The 18,608-nt window shown below is 41.5% G+C and overlaps 1 pseudogene; it reads right to left on the bottom strand.

The window, feature by feature from the left end:
* Positions 1 to 588: 588 nt before the first annotated feature.
* LOC139461987 (uncharacterized) lies at positions 589 to 17,593 on the bottom strand (annotated as a pseudogene).
* Positions 17,594 to 18,608: the final 1,015 nt, after the last annotated feature.

Raw genomic sequence — 18,608 nt, 5'->3', positions numbered from 1 at the left:
TTAAGTTTCAGCTTCTTGGAGAGTGTAGTTTCTCTTTTTTTATTTTCATTCTTAATTGTTTTTCAAGATGCAATTTCAGCCCCTCCATTTCTCCAATTTGAATCCCCACCATTGGAGAATTGATTCCAACCAAATATGGTTGATGTCTATCTCTTAGTTCCAGAGAGGAAGTCGTTTAAAGCAATATAGCCAAATTACTCCTATTTGGCCCCTCCACCCAGCCCTTTGGGGGGTCAGCCCCACCATTTGTACAATTTTGAATCCTCACCACCTAGGGATGCTTACAGTCAAATTTCGTTAATTGTCAATTTGTGGTCAAAAGAAGAAGTTTTTTGAAAAAATCGTTGACATACGGACGACGGACCCTACGGTATGGCATAAGCTCACCTTGGTGAGCTAATAGTTGTGTCAGGATGACAAACACCAGACAAACAGGCCATGTTGTTTGTATTCAAAAAGAATTTTGTTTTATTTTGTATATTTGTCTTATCTGGAAAAATAGTCTATGCTATATTACAACCAGTTTGTTTAACGTTTCGAGGTGATCAATGTTACCTTTGTTGGGTGCAACTGGACCAAACAAGCTATTTACACCAGGCTTCTTGTAACTGGACAGTGAAACCTGTGAACATGGTATGCGAAGAATGAAAATCTTCATAAGAATAAACACAACACATGACACCACAGAACTGAATGAACAAATTGTAAAATAAAACACTGGGCCAACCACATAACTTAATCCGAGTCCCATTGTGGTGCTACACATGCCAGGTGTCATTAAGTTTTAGTTTCCTTGGTTTCTGAGAAGAACGTTCTTAAAGTTGAACAAATCAGAATTGGAAGCTACAAAAATACCTTTGCAAATGAAGGTTAAAAAAGTGTAATAAACATCCATCAACCTCTCCATGACAACATTGCTAAGGTTAACAAAAATATGCCTCACTACGAACCGTTTGAATGGGCCTGAAACTGATCAGAATTTTAGGGAATTAAATACTGGTAAAGGTCATCATAAATAGATTAACAAGATTATGCAGAAATAAGTAACAAATGTTCAGATACACCAAATGATATGAATATTTAATAATGATTGACAAATGAAGAAAAACGAGTGAATTGTTTATGACCACTTAAATTAATGGTGCTTGGTCCAGGCGGGCAGGCAAGAGGTTGATAGCACTAACAACTATCCATGTAATTGGGGTGTAATGTCACCAAATCAGCCAGGTCACACAAAACTGACATTCCATATAGTTGCCCTTTGGGAATGTTAAGAATCAAATTCTGTGACTACGTTTTTGAGACTGAATTATTTGGATCATGTCCGTAACAATCCAAACAGTGTTAGTATACCTGTAATCTAGATACAAGGGTGCATGCAAAGGGTATGACCATGGCATGATAATCTGAATCTGAAATCTGAAAAGAACAGTAGATCTATTTTATACCATTGTTGGAGTGCATGATAACACACATATATAACCAATCATAGCTTCACTTCCAAAAAGATTCATAGGAAATATTGCAGGTACAAGGTTATTACACTTACTGGTACATTCCATTATTAGGACACAAAAAGGTGAAAGCTGATGGCATGACCAAATGGAACATATGATCACTGAAACATAGCACATTGGAGATTGAAATATAGTATTACAGCCTGTTAAATGAATAACACCATGATACATGATTACCTGGTCAAAATAACATTCAATATGGCTGCAATGTCGTCACCCCAAAAAATCACAAACACAGTTTACCAGATTCAACCTAATGGAGGCCAGATGTGCCCATTGTATTGGTGCCATTAAACTGACTCATGTAACAGAGCTCCAGATAACTTTTTGAGCAATTCAGTTTTTACATTTTTCATTGGGTAACCAATATTTTTTTCACTCATCTATTCATCACTCTCTTGGGTCTTTCCCCAAATTAGTGAACATTTTAAGATTTCAAAAAAATGAAATAATGTTCTAAATACATAGGTTTGACTCAGAAAGTAAATTAGCTTGTAATTGTGTTTCAGCAATTAGCTCCATTGTATGCATGCTGAAAAAGCTTTGTTGGGCATTTACGCGAGCTGTTTTAATTATTTGAGTTTTTCATTTAATGCATGCGTTTCTGTACACAAGTTAATGGAAAGTAATTGGGTTTAAATAATTTTGGGGGGTATTGTACACAAATACGCTGCTTATCTGTAGCTCTGATGTAATCATTTTTCCCTTCATTACCTTTTGGCTGTCCCCTCACATGACTGACAGAAATACTGTTCGAACAAACTACCCTGGGTATAGGTGTTAAAATTGCATCTGTAGCTTCCCTGTACTTTTTCACGGAATATATTATTACAACAAAAAGGCAATACAAGGGTATAATAAATAAGCAAAAGAAACAAAACTATTTATCTACAGAACAGACTTTCTCACAGCATCTTGACCAATTAAAAGGATGACAGTATATGCAAGAAGACAAATTCACCATTATCCCCTAGATATTAAATACTTGCTATGGAAACTAAATATCCCAAATTATCAAGAGGCACCAGTTCAACACTAGACCTATCTATGTTCCATGCTTGTTAAGGAAATATTGTGAGGTTTTTTTTAATCTGCCCAGAAAGGAGCACTAACCTCATTTTCAGTATGAGTCAAAGTTGTGGCTTCTCAAAAATATCAATTTTAAAAAAATCCTAAACTACCAAAAGGCACCAGTTCAACACTAGACCTATCTATGTTCCATGCTTGTTAAGGAAATATTGTTAAAAAAAATTAATCTGCATAGAAAGGAGCACTACCCTCATTTTCAGTATGAGTCAAAGTTGTGGCATCTAAAAATATTAATTTTTTAAAAATCCTAAACTATCAAAAGGCACCAGTTCACCACTAGACCGATCTGTGTGTCAAGTTTGGTGAAGAAATATTGTAGATTTTTAAGGTATGTTCCAAGAACGATCACTACCCTCCTATTTCAGTCAAAGTTGTTGCCATGGAAACTAAAAAGATACATTTTACAAAAATCCAAAACTATCAACAGGCACCAAGTCACCACTAGGCCTATCCATGTACCATGATTGGTGAAGAAAATAGTAAAAGTTTTTTCAAAATCTTACACAGAAGTATGAATGCAAGGACTGACCATGTCCATTTTAATACCCCCGCAAAACATGTTGTGGGGGATAATAATTGGTAATGAAACGAGTCAAAGAACACATTCATCATGACTGCTGCAGCAGCGCATGAAGACAAAATGTTGCAGTTCCAAATATAAGAAAAACTTGCAAAATATGACCCTGTTGTTGGGTTTAACAAATAATTACTGTATATCAAATTTCATAACGTAAATGCAGAAGTGGCTTTCTAAAGGGTGAAAAGTATATGTTCAATATAGTTGCCATGTCTTGACAGCTTGAAGTTGTATTGGCATCATGCTAGTGGGATCAAATACACAAAATCTCAGCTTATTGAAAATATGATTTTCAGAGAAGATATTGAAAACACAAACAAACTTCATAAGGTATGTGAAATTTTAAGGCCATAGAAGGCACAGGTAATACAGTCATCCAAGAAGCCACCTCAATTTGCTGGGCAGAGTTGCATCCCTGTCTGTCTCACAGTCCTTGAACCATATTATTTTCCCTTCCGCCCAGCACATCTCACTGGGTCTACTTTTAAACAAAAAATGAATATAAAATGTTTCTATCAATATTTTACATTTTCAGAGACTAAGCTGCATCCCTTTCATATGCCAGAAATCTATGACAATGGGTTCAAATCCCATAATTACCATGATTATTTTCCTTGGTTTGTCAGCACCATTTCCACGCTGGTGGGTCTCATCAAGTGGTAAATATCTAAGATGTTCCTCCCAGATCAAGCAAAAAATACACCAATGTAAACCCCATAACACATATCAAGTTTCATAATGCCACATCTGAAATGGCTGTGTAATATGCAAAAGCGATATTTTGTAAATGGCCTCATGTTTTAGAATATCATTGCTGAGATTTCAGTTTCATAGGCCTTGTAGATTCAGAGGAGGTTTTGAAAGTGTACATGTTAGTTATGGACAGATGACAGATAATGCACCCTGACATAAGCTCATTTGACTTCAAATTGGATATTCCTGTATTCATGATAGCCTGTAGTTTGATTACAGTATACCAACTCACACCTCATAACTTAATAAATGTCCTAAGGTCTGAGGGAAAGTAATACTTTCACAATTGCCATAATCAGGTCAGCGAGTTTGCATAGTGAATGGTTGAGTTGGCTTAATGCAACTGAGAACAGTGTTTCAGTAATATTACAGTGTTTCAGCTGATGATCCAGTGAGGAAAGACTATAATGAGGTACCGATAATACTACAAATGTGTTTTTTCATATCATGACATCCATGATTTAATTTGATGTATGATGATTCCTCTATTGTTATCCCTGACTTTATCATGGTGGCACTGCATAAATATAAATGTTTACAGCACCTGTGCTTAGCTTGTGCTAAATCTATACAACAGTAAATTAGCCTTAGTATAATAATATAAATTTCCAACATGTATAGGTGTAGAATACAACATACCTGATTTCCTACAAGGGTTGCACCTCAAATTTCCTGAATGTGGCAGGACACAGCCCACTTGGATACCCTGGGAATAAAAAAATGAGTACATTGGTACTGATATCTTGACATATTGGTTGCAAAGGGAGGTAATCAATGATACATGTATAGTTTACTATAAATTTGCCGGATGCACAATAATCTTGGGAGTAGTGCACTTTACCGGGCGCACTTTTTCAGATCCAATTAGCGCTGTGAGGGCACGAAGTCACTGAATTGTCAGAGCATAATCACACTTGTCTTCTTCCTGCAAGGTTCCAATTAGCGCTGTGAGGGCTCGAACGCGCTTCGACGGCTCACCGGCTCTGCTAATTAATGCGTTAATTAGCCGACGCTCTACCACTGGACCACAGGCGCTATCACATGTAATCAGTGCTCGTTTAACAGGTCATTAGAATCCCCATTGACATGCATGCGTAATTCAGTAAACAATGAATTGCGCATGCGTGTGACGTCACTGCCCGCTCTCCCATTCATCTTTTCTTGAAACCACACCCGCAGTTGACCGACCAATCGGATTAACTGGATTAACGCTTAAAAAAGGTAAGAATTTATGGCTAACCCTTGCCCAAAGCCAGCTGACCCTAATGACCGAAATGGGGTTTTGGATCGTAAAAGACCAGAGCGTGAGGCACGGTAACGGTATAACGAGACAGCGGTGGCACTATAGCGCGGTAATTGAGCGGATGGTAGAGCTCGGGCTGCGCCCGGGTAACTGCATTGTTGCCAAATCTTGGATGACATGAATGCTTCATCATCTAAAGGTGGAGAAGGATGTCCAAAGCCACGTCCTCAATGCGCTAAAAAGCGCTCCCTGGCATCTAAGGAACAACCCAAATCCAGTTCCAAACAAGCCAAAGAGGTTAGTAACTCGGCAGATAACCAGGCCTCCAACGGCAAGTCTCCGACTACACCCTCTAATGAGAGTCAAGACTGGCTCCTAGCCCAAGTCATGCAACAGAATATGAACACTCAGCAGCTGATATCCAGTATGACATCATCTATTTCCAAACTTGGAGACACTATAGCTTCATTTGTGAATCAGACGCCACCCCTCAGCCTTGCCAGTGCAACTGTGACCCGTCCTCCATATGATGAAAGAGGGGAGGGGTGGGAGCGCCATGGGCCATGAGTCCAGCGACGAGCTCTCTGACCATTGCAGGAACGGCGCCATGGAAGACCTCTTTGATGATGCCGACTCTAGCGCGGTGGCAGCTGAAGAGGCTGCAGGTGCTCTGGGAACAGCGGATGACTCCACGCAAATGGATGAGAGTAGTGATCTCTTAGACTCCCCGCTTCAGGATTATACCAACGGAGATTTCTTAGGCCCACCTATACAACCAAAGTTGGCAGAGGCAATGAACAATATGATGTTCAAGAAAATGCCTGAAGAAAAGTTGAAAGAGAAACTTTCAGTTTACAAGTCTCCCCACAACTGTGAGTTGGTGAAAACGAGCAAAGTCAACCCAGAAATCTGGACTAAGCTCAAATCACAAGAACGGTCAAATGACATAAAGATGCAGAAACTCCAAGCTCCTGTCCTTAGGGCAGCTGTGCCATTGCTACACCTGGCCAGCGACCTGCTAAAAGTTAAGAACAAGGAAATGTCAGTGCAGCAATTAGACATCAAACAACTGGCGAAACAGGCCACTGATGCCATTAGTCTGCTCGCTCACGTGAACACAGAGCTAAACTACCGCCGACGGGAAATGATCCGACCACATCTCAATAAGCAATTCCAGCAGTTGTGTTCACCTCAGACGCCTATGTCTACCCTGCTGTTTGGAGACAACTTGGCGGAAACGATCAAGTCAATGAGTATGACCAACAGATTGGCTCAACAACTCACCTACAGTCAGCAGCGCCCGGCGCCCTACCACAAGCCGTTTACTGCATACAAGACTCCCTCTTATGCAACCAGCCGTAACCATGGCAACCCGGTGAGAGCAAGGGTTTTTTTAGACAGGAGTCGCCCCTTCCACAAGAGGAAATTCGAAGGGGGGAGGCACTAACTGGTACCCCAAGAGAGGTGAGCACTTGCAATATACCAAACAATGTATTTGTTGCGGGTAGACTACGATTTCACGTTCAGAGCTGGCAAGAACTATCTTCAGACCCGTTTATCTTGCAGACTGTAACTGGTTCTTACATAGACTTTACTTCGTTGCCCGTCCAGTCGCATATTCCCAAAGAAATTAGCTTCTCACCCCAAGAACATTTCATCATAGGTGGAGAAATTGCTAAACTTTTAGCTAAGGGAGTTATCGTTCCATCACGTCGTGAACATGGTTAATACATATCCACAATCTTCATTAGACTTAAGAAAAACGGGACATGCAGACTTATCCTGAATCTGAAGCAACTAAATGGAAGTGTAGACTATGTCCATTTCAAGATGGAGAGCCTTACAACTGCCCTCTCATTAGTGCGTAAGGGCTGTTACGTGGCATCGATAGATTTGAAAGATGCCTACTACACTGTGCCTGTTCATCCAAATCATCAGAAATACCTTAAATTCTTCTGGCAAGGTCAGCTATACCAGTTTACTGTTCTGCCAAATGGACTTAGTTGTGCTCCTAGATACTTCACAAAATTACTCAGAGTGCCGTTTTCATTTCTGAGAACACGGGGACACACTAATGTCGGATACATTGATGATTCGTTCATCGTTGGTGATGATAAGAAAGAATGTTCAACGTTTGTTTCGGAAACTGCTGTCTTGTTCACCAAACTAGGCTTTGTTTTACACCCTGAAAAATCGGTACTGTCACCTACACAGGAAATCACTTTTCTTGGTTTTGTAATCAACTCGTCATCAATGACCGTTTTCCAGTTCCATCTAAAGCTCAGTTCGTGAAACAAGCCTGTGAAGCATTACTCAAGAAACAGTTGTGTTCGATCCGGGAACTAGCCGAGGTGATTGGTTACATGGTAGCGTGCTTTCCCGGAGTTCGATTAGGTCCCCTTAACTTCCGTCGCCTTGACAACGGCTCTTCGAAACGCGAAAGGCAATTTTGACAAGGTATTGGAAGTCACCACAGATCAAACGGCTGATCTACAATGGTGGGTAGATAATGTGTGTACAAGTAGCAAGCCAAGTGTCACACCTCCGGTAATTACCCTGACCTCTGACGCGTCAGACACCGGGTGGGGTGGGGCCCGCGGGAAACAGTCCACCGGCGGCCGGTGGTCACGTGATGAAACCGTTAAACATATAAACTACCTTGAGTTACTTGCAGCTTCCGTGTGCGAAATACGCTTGGCTATGGGGTCTGCAGCGAAACTTGTGGTTAAGTGCTTGCCATGTTCCGGGTAAAGACAATGTGATTGCGGATCGAGAATCTAGAATAATGAAAGACAATACTGAGTGGTACATCGTTGATGAAGTGTTCAGTGAAATATGTAGGGTACTTGGAAAACCTGACATAGATTTGTTTGCCTCAAGACTTAATACTAGACTTGAGAAATATGCTTCTTGGAAGCCAGACCCAGATGCATGTGCCATTGACTCTTTTACGTTTGCATGGAATACTTACTTCTACGCTTTCCAGCCTTTCAGCATGCTCAATGCAGTGATAAAGAAAGTGGAAGAAGACCAAGCCAGAGGACTACTAGTGGCCCCAGTGTGGCCCACACAACCATGGTTCTCCCGACTCCTCAGACTCCTCAGACTCCTCATCCATCCACCATACTACCGTCATACTACCACCAGTCTCTCAGATCCTACGCCTTCCACACAACAAGGAGGCGAGACACTCTCTCGACAGAATGAAACTTGCAGTGTTTCCCTTATCAGGCAATCTCTAACACGGAGAGGAGTTTCGGACAGAGCTGCCAGTGTTATCCTCCAATCCTGGCGCAAATCCACTAGAGACCAGTACTCCACATACATCAAGAGATGGGTTGCGTTTTGTAATCAAAGGGAAATTGATACGCTGTGTCCATCTGTGACCGAGGTGTTAGATTTTCTGACGGAACTCTATGAGTTACACAACCTTGGTTACAGTGCACTTACCACAGCCAGATCCGCTCTGTCCTGTGTTACATCAGCAGATAACGTCACCATTGGATCTCATCCTCTCATTAACCGCTTCATGAAGGGAGTTTTTCAGACTCGCCCCTCACTGCCCAGAAACTCCGTGAGGTGGGATACCAGTGTTGTTCTAAGTTATCTGAAAACATTGATGCCTTTGAAGGAACTGTCGTTGAAAGATTTGACACTTAAAACTGTGACTTTGATTGCGCTATTGTCAGGGCAGAGACTGCAAACTGTTCATCTATTAGATGTTAGAGATATTAGCTTGTTCAGTAGTTGTTGTAAGTTCAGAGTTGGTAGCCTGATCAGGTGTCGGCCCGGGAAGTCGAAAATCTATTTACCAGTAGTACCGGAAAGGCGAATGGAGGGGTAAGGGACTGGGGACCGGGAAGGCGAATGAAAAGATCAGTGATGTGTACCCTCGTTATGTATACAACGGACACTTATACATTGAGGACACTGGGGTGTTGTGAGACGGAAAAGTGAAGAAAGAGATAAAACAAATTGAACTCAGAGAATGTGATTACTAACTTCCATTGAACTCGTGAGATGGAAAAATAAAGAAAGAGATAAAACAAATTGAACTCAGAGAATGTGATTACTAACTTCCATTGAACTCGTGAGACGGAAAAATAAAGAAAGAGATAATCTACTAAAATTGTTAAAATTGAACTCAGAGAATGTGATTACTAACTTCCATTGAACTCAGATTAAGTAATCTAGTAAAAAAACGATGAAGCTATAACAACACGCGGGAATCAGTTAATCTCTACTACTATATCTTGTATTGAGAAGATGCGACTTTAACGCAAAAGTTGTTTGAATTGTGAGTAGGATGTCTCTTTGTTCTGAAACCCAAGTTAGAAGTATATAAGATTTTTATATGTACAAGATCATTCAGTTGTGTCACAGGTCCCGTACTGTACACAACCCTCCGTGCCTACCAAGCTCGGTTCGCTCACCAGCTTAAACTGCACGGTTGTCAATCACCCAGGCCCCTGGGACTGACAAATATGAACTTGGAAATGGAGATGGCGGACTTATGTCCAGAAATTACAATTGTTGAGAGTTCGCCCAACTCTCAAGAGAACCAGCCCAGTTCTCGAAAGGGTCAGCCCAACCCAAATGAAGGGAATCCCTTCACTCTGGTCACCAGAAAAACTGCCAAAAAAACAGCCAACTTGACTTATAGTCAAGCCGCGCTAAATGTCCCTGACCGTTTTCAGGACAGATTCACGTTCTCAGGAACTAAAAACAAAGAAAATATCGATTATAGTGCCCTATGGGCTCAAGGCATGCTTAAACGCAAACAGCCTAAAAAAATGGTCTCATCAGAATCAAAGACACAACAAAATAGAAGACCACAAACCAAATGGGAAAAAGTAGTCTTTAGCGCAGACTTCTCCCAAGATCTTAATAAGATCCTAACAGCTCAAGATATTGCCAAAGAGCTGAAGCACAAAAATATTAATCGAATAAATAAGTGTGGAAGAGGGTATGTTGTTGTCGGGGACAACCTCACAGAGTCAATTGATATGCCCAAAAGCATAAACGGGATCAAACTAAAATGGGATACCCCAAAGTGGCTTAGCAATGTCAGATGTGCGGTACATCTAGACAAAAAAATTAATGACGACGAGCTTTATCAAATTGTCTGTCAAGCTCAAAAGAAAGTCACCCAACCTACAATCCTGTCGGCATTCCGGATTAAATCAATGGGCACAAACAACACACGAGTAGCTATACTCACATTACTTGGACAGTCAGTCCCCGGCCACCTTAATCTAGGTGGTAAGGACATAGAAACCATGCCATACAGGAAAAGGCCAACCCAATGCACAAACTGTATGCTCTATGGACATACAAAAACATCATGTAACCAGCCACCCAAGTGCAAAAACTGTTCCCGAGTTTCTTGCAAAGAAAACTGCAACACATGGTGTACAAACTGCAGGAAAGAGGGTCATTCATCCTTGGCGCCGAAATGTCCTAAACGCTTGCTCATCAGCAAACGTATAAATAAAATACCTACTCAGCAATCTGAATCCAAATCTATTCAACCCAATGAGGTCGAAAAAACCCAAGCGACTACTGATCACTCTACTGAGCAAACAATCGAATCTGTGAGCACTGAGCACACAATCGAATCTGTGAGCACTGATCCGCCTGCTCACAGGCACAAAGCCACTGCAAAACGCAAGGGGAAAAAGACCCAAGCTCCCCAATCAAACCCCATGCCTTCTAATCCTCAAACTGAGGAACACAGCAAACGAATCAGTCAGGCAAAGAAAACACCAGCTCATGGTAAACAAAAGGCTCAGAACACAAACAAAGTTGTAGAGTTCATTGCAACGGCATTGATCCAAATTACAAGGAGAAAAATGAGTGTCAAAGCCAAAGCCACCTGCATCCTCAAACTGGCTTCCAAAATAATGAAATACAAAGGAACAAAGAAACAGTTCCTAAATAGGGTATGCCCTAAAACTCAATAAGCGCTCATCTGTAAATTATCATGGACTTGCTTTTACTACAGTGGAACGCAAATGGCCTTAAGAGCCACGGCAATGAACTGACTGCACTCGTCAAAAAAAAGGTGATCAAGCCTCATGTCATTCTAATACAGGAGACTAAACTCAGTGAAAAAGCCAAATTCACACTACCTGGGTACACCCAATATAGAAAAGACAGAAAAAGACTTATGCCTGGCAACAAGGGAGGAGGACTAATCACCCTTGTCCACGACAGCTGTACCTCCAAGAATATTGAAGCAAACGTAGGAAACCTTGAAACCCAAGTAATCTCCCTAAAACTGGCAAATGGCAACGAATTACGCATAGCTAACATATATCTCAGGGTTACCCATGAAACGAACATGGAAGAGCTAACAAGACTAGCTCAAATAGTAGGCAAAAAATGGGATAATCCTTGGTGACTTTAATGCCCACAGCCCTCTTTGGGAAGACAGAAATGATTCATGCAAATACGGCAAAATGGTAGAGAAATGGGTTGAGGACGACAATCTCATAACTCTGAACAACGGCAGTCACACACGTTATGACCAAGTCCACAACACGTGGAGTTCAATTGATCTTACAATTGCCACCAAACACCTCGCCTCACATTGCCAATGGCAAGTCCATGACGACACTTGGGGAAGCGATCACCTTCCTATACTCACCTACATAGGTAGCCCACCACAATTAGAGGAACAGCCCGATCCTCAGCCCACAGGGGACTTTGCAAAGGCTGACTGGCCTAAATTCAGGAAGGAATGTATATCATTCAAGTCCTCAGAAATTGTCTCGGATGATCCTGATCTTTTTTGCCAAAATCTCACCTCAGCAATTATTGCCGCAGCTGAAAAATCAATTCCCAAAAAAGACCACAAAACTGGCAAAACGCCGGTACCATGGTGGAACAGGGAAATAGCAAAAGCTAGGAGAGTGAGAAAGAAAGCCCTAAATAGGTCAAAAAGGGATAAATCAGCCTTTGCCCAAGTCCGAGCAGCCAGGACGAAAGTAAGACAACTCATAGACGATTCTAAAAAAGAGTCATGGCAGACCTTCTGCAAATCCCTTAATGAGAAAACAAATGCTAAAACAGTCTGGAGCAAAATACACGCAATCAGGGGTAAGCGGAAACCCACAAAAATTCCCAAGTTAGCCAACGCCCATACAGTCAAAGAAAAGGCCAACATTCTAGCTGAGCACTTCTCATCTGTCAGCAGCAACACAAATTTCAGCGAAGAATTCAAACAGGAAAAAATGCTTATGCCTAAGATCTCAAAACGGCCGCAAAGCAAGCATCTGGTATACAATATACCATTTACTGTGACATAGTTTGATGATGCGATACAACATAGAAACGGCACAGCACCTGGTCTTGACACAACCAGCTACGAGATATTGAAAAACCTACCTGATCAAACCAAAGGCTTACTCACAGAGTTGTATAACACGATATGGTCCAAAGGAGAAGTCCCAAAAGCATGGAAACATGCTGCGGTTATCCCGCTGCTAAAGCAAGGGAAAGAAGAAACCCTACCAAACTCTTATCGACCGATCTCACTCACCTCAAACATGTGCAAAGCCATGGAAGCCATGGTTACAAAAAGGCTCATGCATCATCTTGAAACTGGCAATCACATAAAACCTGACCAAAGTGGCTTCAGGAAGGGACACTCGTGTCTAGATCATATTCTAAGACTGGAAAATGAAATAAAAAAAGCCCAATTAAACAGACAATACCTAGCCGCAGTATTTCTGGACTTCAGCAAAGCCTTCGATATGGTATGGCATGACGGACTCCTCTCAAAACTATCACAAAATAGAGTTGAAGGGAACATGGCAAACTTCATAGACAGCTTCCTGCAAGACAGGTCGCTATCAGTTAAATAGGGAACAATCGATCGGATCCTATGTCACTGGAAAAATTGCATACCACAAGGCAGCATCATAATCCCAACCCTGTTTAATATCATGATCAATGATCTTTTTGACCATGTCAACTCTCCTACCCAAACTTCTAAGTTCGCTGATGACGGAGCAATATGGGTAAAGCACAGAGATATCTCACAAATCAGAAAAAAACTCCAGTCAGCCCTGGACGGAGTAGATCAATGGTGCAATAAATGGGGATTCACCCTTTCAAGTGAAAAACGGTTTGAGTTCTATTCAAACGCCGGGGAAAAGATGCTATGATACCCCGTGTCTCCATAAAAGGCAAACCTATCAAATTCGAAAAATCTGCAATATTTCTTGGAGTTATCCTTGATCAACACCTCACTTGGCGCAAGCATATAGAATATGTGGAAAACAGATGTCAAAAAGACCTGAACGTATTACGGGCAATTTCAGGCACATCTTGGGGCACATCGAGGGACACTCAGCTGGACCTCTACAAAGCTCTTATCAGATCAAAAATTGACTATGGTTGTGAGGCTTTTCACTCAGCATCAAATACTGTCTTGAGGCGCCTAGACAGAATACAATACAAAGCCCTAATGCTGGCCACAGGCGCAGCGACAGGCACCTCACTAGAAGCACTACAAGTAGAAACGGGAGAACTCCCATTGAAACTAAGAAGAGAGCAGGCAATATTATCGTTCTGGGGACGAACATCAAACCCTTTGGTTAAAAAGATATGGCAAGACAAAAACGCTCGAGATGAAGCCCTAGCTCGAAAAAATCCCTCACTAAAGCCATCTGGGATATTAGTACGTGAACTCATTCGAAGTCACAATTGCGATGACATTCAGCCTCCAGAAAGTCACTACAAAGGGTTACACCCTCCCTGGACTTTACAAACTCCCAAAGTTGACACTGCTTTAACATCAGAAGTCACTAAAAGAGAAAACCCAACCCTACTACGATCAGTAGCTATCACTAAAATTCAAACTACCTGGGACAGCTGGGCCCATATATACACTGATGGATCCAAGAATCCTATCAACAACAGTGCTGGTTACGGGATCCATATCCACAGCTCCAAACCCCAAGCACATTCAGTTCGCTTGCCTGATGGTCAGTCAGTATTCACGGCTGAATTGGAGGCAATTCATCATGCACTCAAACTCATACCGGAACTCCCGGAAGCAAAGGCAGTCGTCCTATCAGACTCGCTAAGTGCACTTCAGGCCATCAGTGGGAGAAACTCAAACTCCAGGCCAAACACAGTCAACAATATTCTATACGAATATACAAAACTATCGGACCAAGGGCAACAGGTGGAGCTGTGTTGGATCCCCTCTCACATAGATATTCATGGAAATGAAAAAGCAGACTCACTGGCGAAGCTCGCTCTAGACAAAGCGGATATACAGCCTATTCCCTTTAGTAAACTAGAGATAAAAAGCAAAATCAAAGCCTCCATAGCAAAAAGATGGCAAGCCCAATGTGACGCAAGTAAGATCGGCAGATGGCTATACAAAATTCAACCCAAGGTCCAACAAAAGCCAAACTCATACTCAAATGAAAGGAAAATTGAAACTGCTATCTCACGCCTCAGACTTGGTCACAAAAAGCACTATGACAAGGTTTGTTCATCTTGCAATCAGGCTGAAACCATTGACCACCTGTTACTAGAATGTCAAGACCATGCCCCAGCCCGGGCTAGGTTAAAACAAGAATTGCAGTTAGATCCGCTATCTGTCATAGATCTCCTAAAGCCAAGAGATGCAATAGCGAAGGCCAAACTAACTCTATTTCTGAGAGATGGACAGCTGCTCGAACGTATATAAACAGAGCAGCCAAGGATAAAAATGAAATCATATCAATATAAGAAAATAGAAATCATATCAATGCAAAAACAGAAATTATGTGAACACCGAAATCACAATAGATATGTGAACCCTTTTCACACACAGGAGTCCCAAAGAGGGACAGGTCAGCCGAAATTGCCTAGGCAGAAGGCGACCTCTTAAACATCTAATGCAACAACAACAACAACAAGATCATTAACGTTCAAAACGATGGCTAATGCCCAGGTACGTTTGATTTTCATCGACTCTGTTCGTGGCGGCAAGCATCTTTTCTACAGTGGTCATAAGTATCGTATTAACAAGAAGACTGATGAGAAGACTTATTGGAAGTGTGTCACCAGCCAGTGCAAGGCCAAACTCATCACCTCCGATGATGTCCTTCAGTCACAAGGACAGGCACACAACCATGTAGAACAGCCCTTCATCATGCACGTTGATGCCTTCAAATCGAAACTAGTTCATCGTACCAAGACCGAGGTGACTCCTATACCCAGGATCTACGATGATGAGATCGCCAACCTGAGGAAGAACCATGACGTTGTACCTGATGGTGTGCTGGCTTAGATCCCGACCTTTGCAGCGATGAAGACTATCCTTTACCGCCAGCGTCACAAGACTGTTCCACGCCTGCCTCAAAGTAGACTACACGTCAACTTAGAAGGAGAGTGGACCCGTACTCAAGGAGGAGAGAGGTTTCTTCATACGGTACCTATGTCAGAAGGCGAAGACCCTATCCTTATCTTCACTACTGACAAGAACCTAGAACTGTTGTGTGAAGCAGACATTGTGTATGCAGATGGCACTTTCTCGTCTTCTCCGAAGCTGTTCGACCAAGTGTACACCATTCATGCTGAGTTTCAAGAGCATATGTTCCCTCTTGTATTCTGTTATATATTGACTTTGTTGTCCAGATTAAATAGTGTCCTCATTTCATTGGTGTTTTCTTTGTAATTAACAAGTACCGGGAAGGCGATCATCAGCCATAATAAGAATTTTTGTGATGACCGGGAAGGCGAACGTAATTTCTAACTCTGAGGGATTGATTTTCGCCTTCCCGGCCCATAACCCCTGATCAAACAGTCGAGACCTGGGTCGCACCAGGCGGAGATCACTTTGCCGGCATACACGCCGACCAGTAGTCTGTGTATCGTTAGGGTATTACAGGAATACCTTGTCAGAACAGCTCCAATGCGGAACGGTGAGAATCAGCTTTTCATTAGCTACACACAGCCGCATAAGGCTGTGAGTAAAGATGCCGTGTCACGCTGGATCAAGCAGGTGCTTCAGTTGAGTGGCATAGACATGAATACGTTCACGCCACACAGTACAAGAATGGCGTCGACTAGTGCCGCGTTACGACATTCTGTGCCGCTTCAGACTATACTGAAAACGGCAGGATGGAGTAGTTCTGCGACTTTCTCCAAGTTCTACAACAAACCAGTGACTGACAATACGTTCACATTGGCCATCCTCGACAACAGCTGAACTATTAAACATATAATCATGGAGACTCGTCACATTCCAAGGACTTGGAAGTAGAAGTACATAGACTTGCAAGTTGTTGTTTGAGATTGCCAATTTGGACGTTTCATTTGTTCATATTTGCATATCATAATTAAACTAGCTGTCAGCTTATATTCAGCATTTGTTCTTTGTTTGAAACACCTGTGCTTTAAACATCTCACGTGATCACGATCTACGTCGTGATTGGTTGAAATATAATTGTAGATTAAACGAGACTTACCTGTAAGTTGAAGGTTGATATAGATTATATGAAATAATCACAAGTAGGAGGGATCACGTGCCCTCCCGAACTGATACAGTTACCCACCCTGCTATTTACAGGGTTTCAAACGCTTTAAAGTCTGACGCCTGGTTCGCTCTCGCTATCTCACGTGATCCCTCCTACTTGTGATTATTTCATATAATCTATATCAACCTTCAACTTACAGGTAAGTCTCGTTTAATCTACGATTAACACTAATAATCTAGATGAGATTTGATGCTTCCCCGATATGATATATCCATGTTAGTCCTACACTCATCCTGGGCCTACAGACATAGAATACAAACATGCGTCATGTGCAGGGTCAGCGGGCACGTTGACGTTCTCCATCTCAGTATCTGAAAATAAAAAGTACCATAGTGAATGGTTGTAGACTGTAAATTATGTTTGCACAAAGACTAGATAACATTATGACCAACGAACAAGTAAGAACAGATAAACAAAAAGCAAGATCTAACCGATAAATGTTTGATCAAAAACCGATTGCTATGCCGGCCAAGGGGGATAACTCTTTCTGACCACTTCGGGACGATTTTTCCAAAGACAAATTTTAACCTTGTTTGCCAATATATTTTGTAATGATCAGTTCTTATAAATATGTGTAGTTCTATCAAACAAATACTCATACAATGGCATGTATGAATGAAAACCGTAACGATCTTCTATTAAGACCGGATTACTATATATATATCTTTTGATCTATCTACTGGTTGTTAAAATTGTAATTAGGTGATGTATAAAATACATATACTGTATGAAGATACTAAATCTAAGTCTAGTCTGTCTAGACCGGAGATAAAAACAACAACAAAATGATGACAGACATCCTACCATCTGCCGAATGCTGTGATCGACACTGTATGTTCCAATATGGCGTGAAATGCGCCCCTGTGAACATACATCCTAATATGGTTATGCTATTTAATTGTTACTGTTAGCTAGTAGTAGCAGTAAATGTTAGTCTCCAGAGACGTAGAGACCGTCTTTGTACCTACTAGTAGCAGGTCATAGTTGCTAACAACTCTGTGCTAGTAGGAGGTAATATTTCCTGGATCGGGTGCCTTGAGACACTATGGTTATTCTTTTCGATAAACACACATCCATTTATGTGTGTTCCGATGTTTGTTTTGTTTGTTTATTTGTTGTTTACGCCGCACTCAGCAATACGACGGCGGTATGTAAATAATCGAGTCTGGACAAGACAATCCAGTGATTGATATCACGAGCATCGATCTACGCAATTGGGATACAATGACTTGCATGAACCAAGTCAGCGAGCCTGACCATCCGATCCCGTTAGTCGCCTCTTAATTACGACAAGCAGAATCTCCTTTAAAGGCAAGCATTATTTGCAGAAGACCTTATATATTCTAACCCGGATATTCACAGGGACGTGTTCCAATGTACACACAGGGGCCTAAGTGTGTTCTAAAAGCGAAACCTCAGTCAAGTATATATTGCATCTGTTTGTCATTTCTTTTGACTGAAAATGAAAATGCTAAATCCCAAAGGGCATAGGTGGTGTTTTATTAAGACTTCACAGTTATCTATATCAATCTCATTAAAACCAGATCTTAGTTCTCCCTATCGCTAAACAAAGATCTGAGGACATCCCATTAAGGGACACGTCAGAACGACCTTTCGCGAACTTTGAAAGACCAATAAAATGAGTAACAAGAAATGGACATTAGCGAATCAGAAAGCAGTTTTCTCGAACTTTACGGCACTGGTTTTAAAATGACCACTTCCAATCCAGACTTTGCTTTGAAAACTATTTTAACGACATTTCAGATTAAACGTTTGAAAACTGAACTAAAACATTCTGGAATGTCTTACAGATGGTCGGGATTGTATGGCAGTACCCCCCACGGGCTATGTCAAATGTAGCAAGAGAGAAAGACAATAAATTTGAC

The sequence above is a fragment of the Haliotis cracherodii genome, unplaced genomic scaffold (assembly GCF_022045235.1).
Source record: "Haliotis cracherodii isolate W230 unplaced genomic scaffold, xgHalCrac1.p SCAF_15, whole genome shotgun sequence".
In the NCBI taxonomy this organism is placed as follows: domain Eukaryota; kingdom Metazoa; phylum Mollusca; class Gastropoda; order Lepetellida; family Haliotidae; genus Haliotis; species Haliotis cracherodii.
Note: the sequence above shows the minus strand (reverse complement) of the source record. Positions and strands in the feature narration are given on the sequence as shown.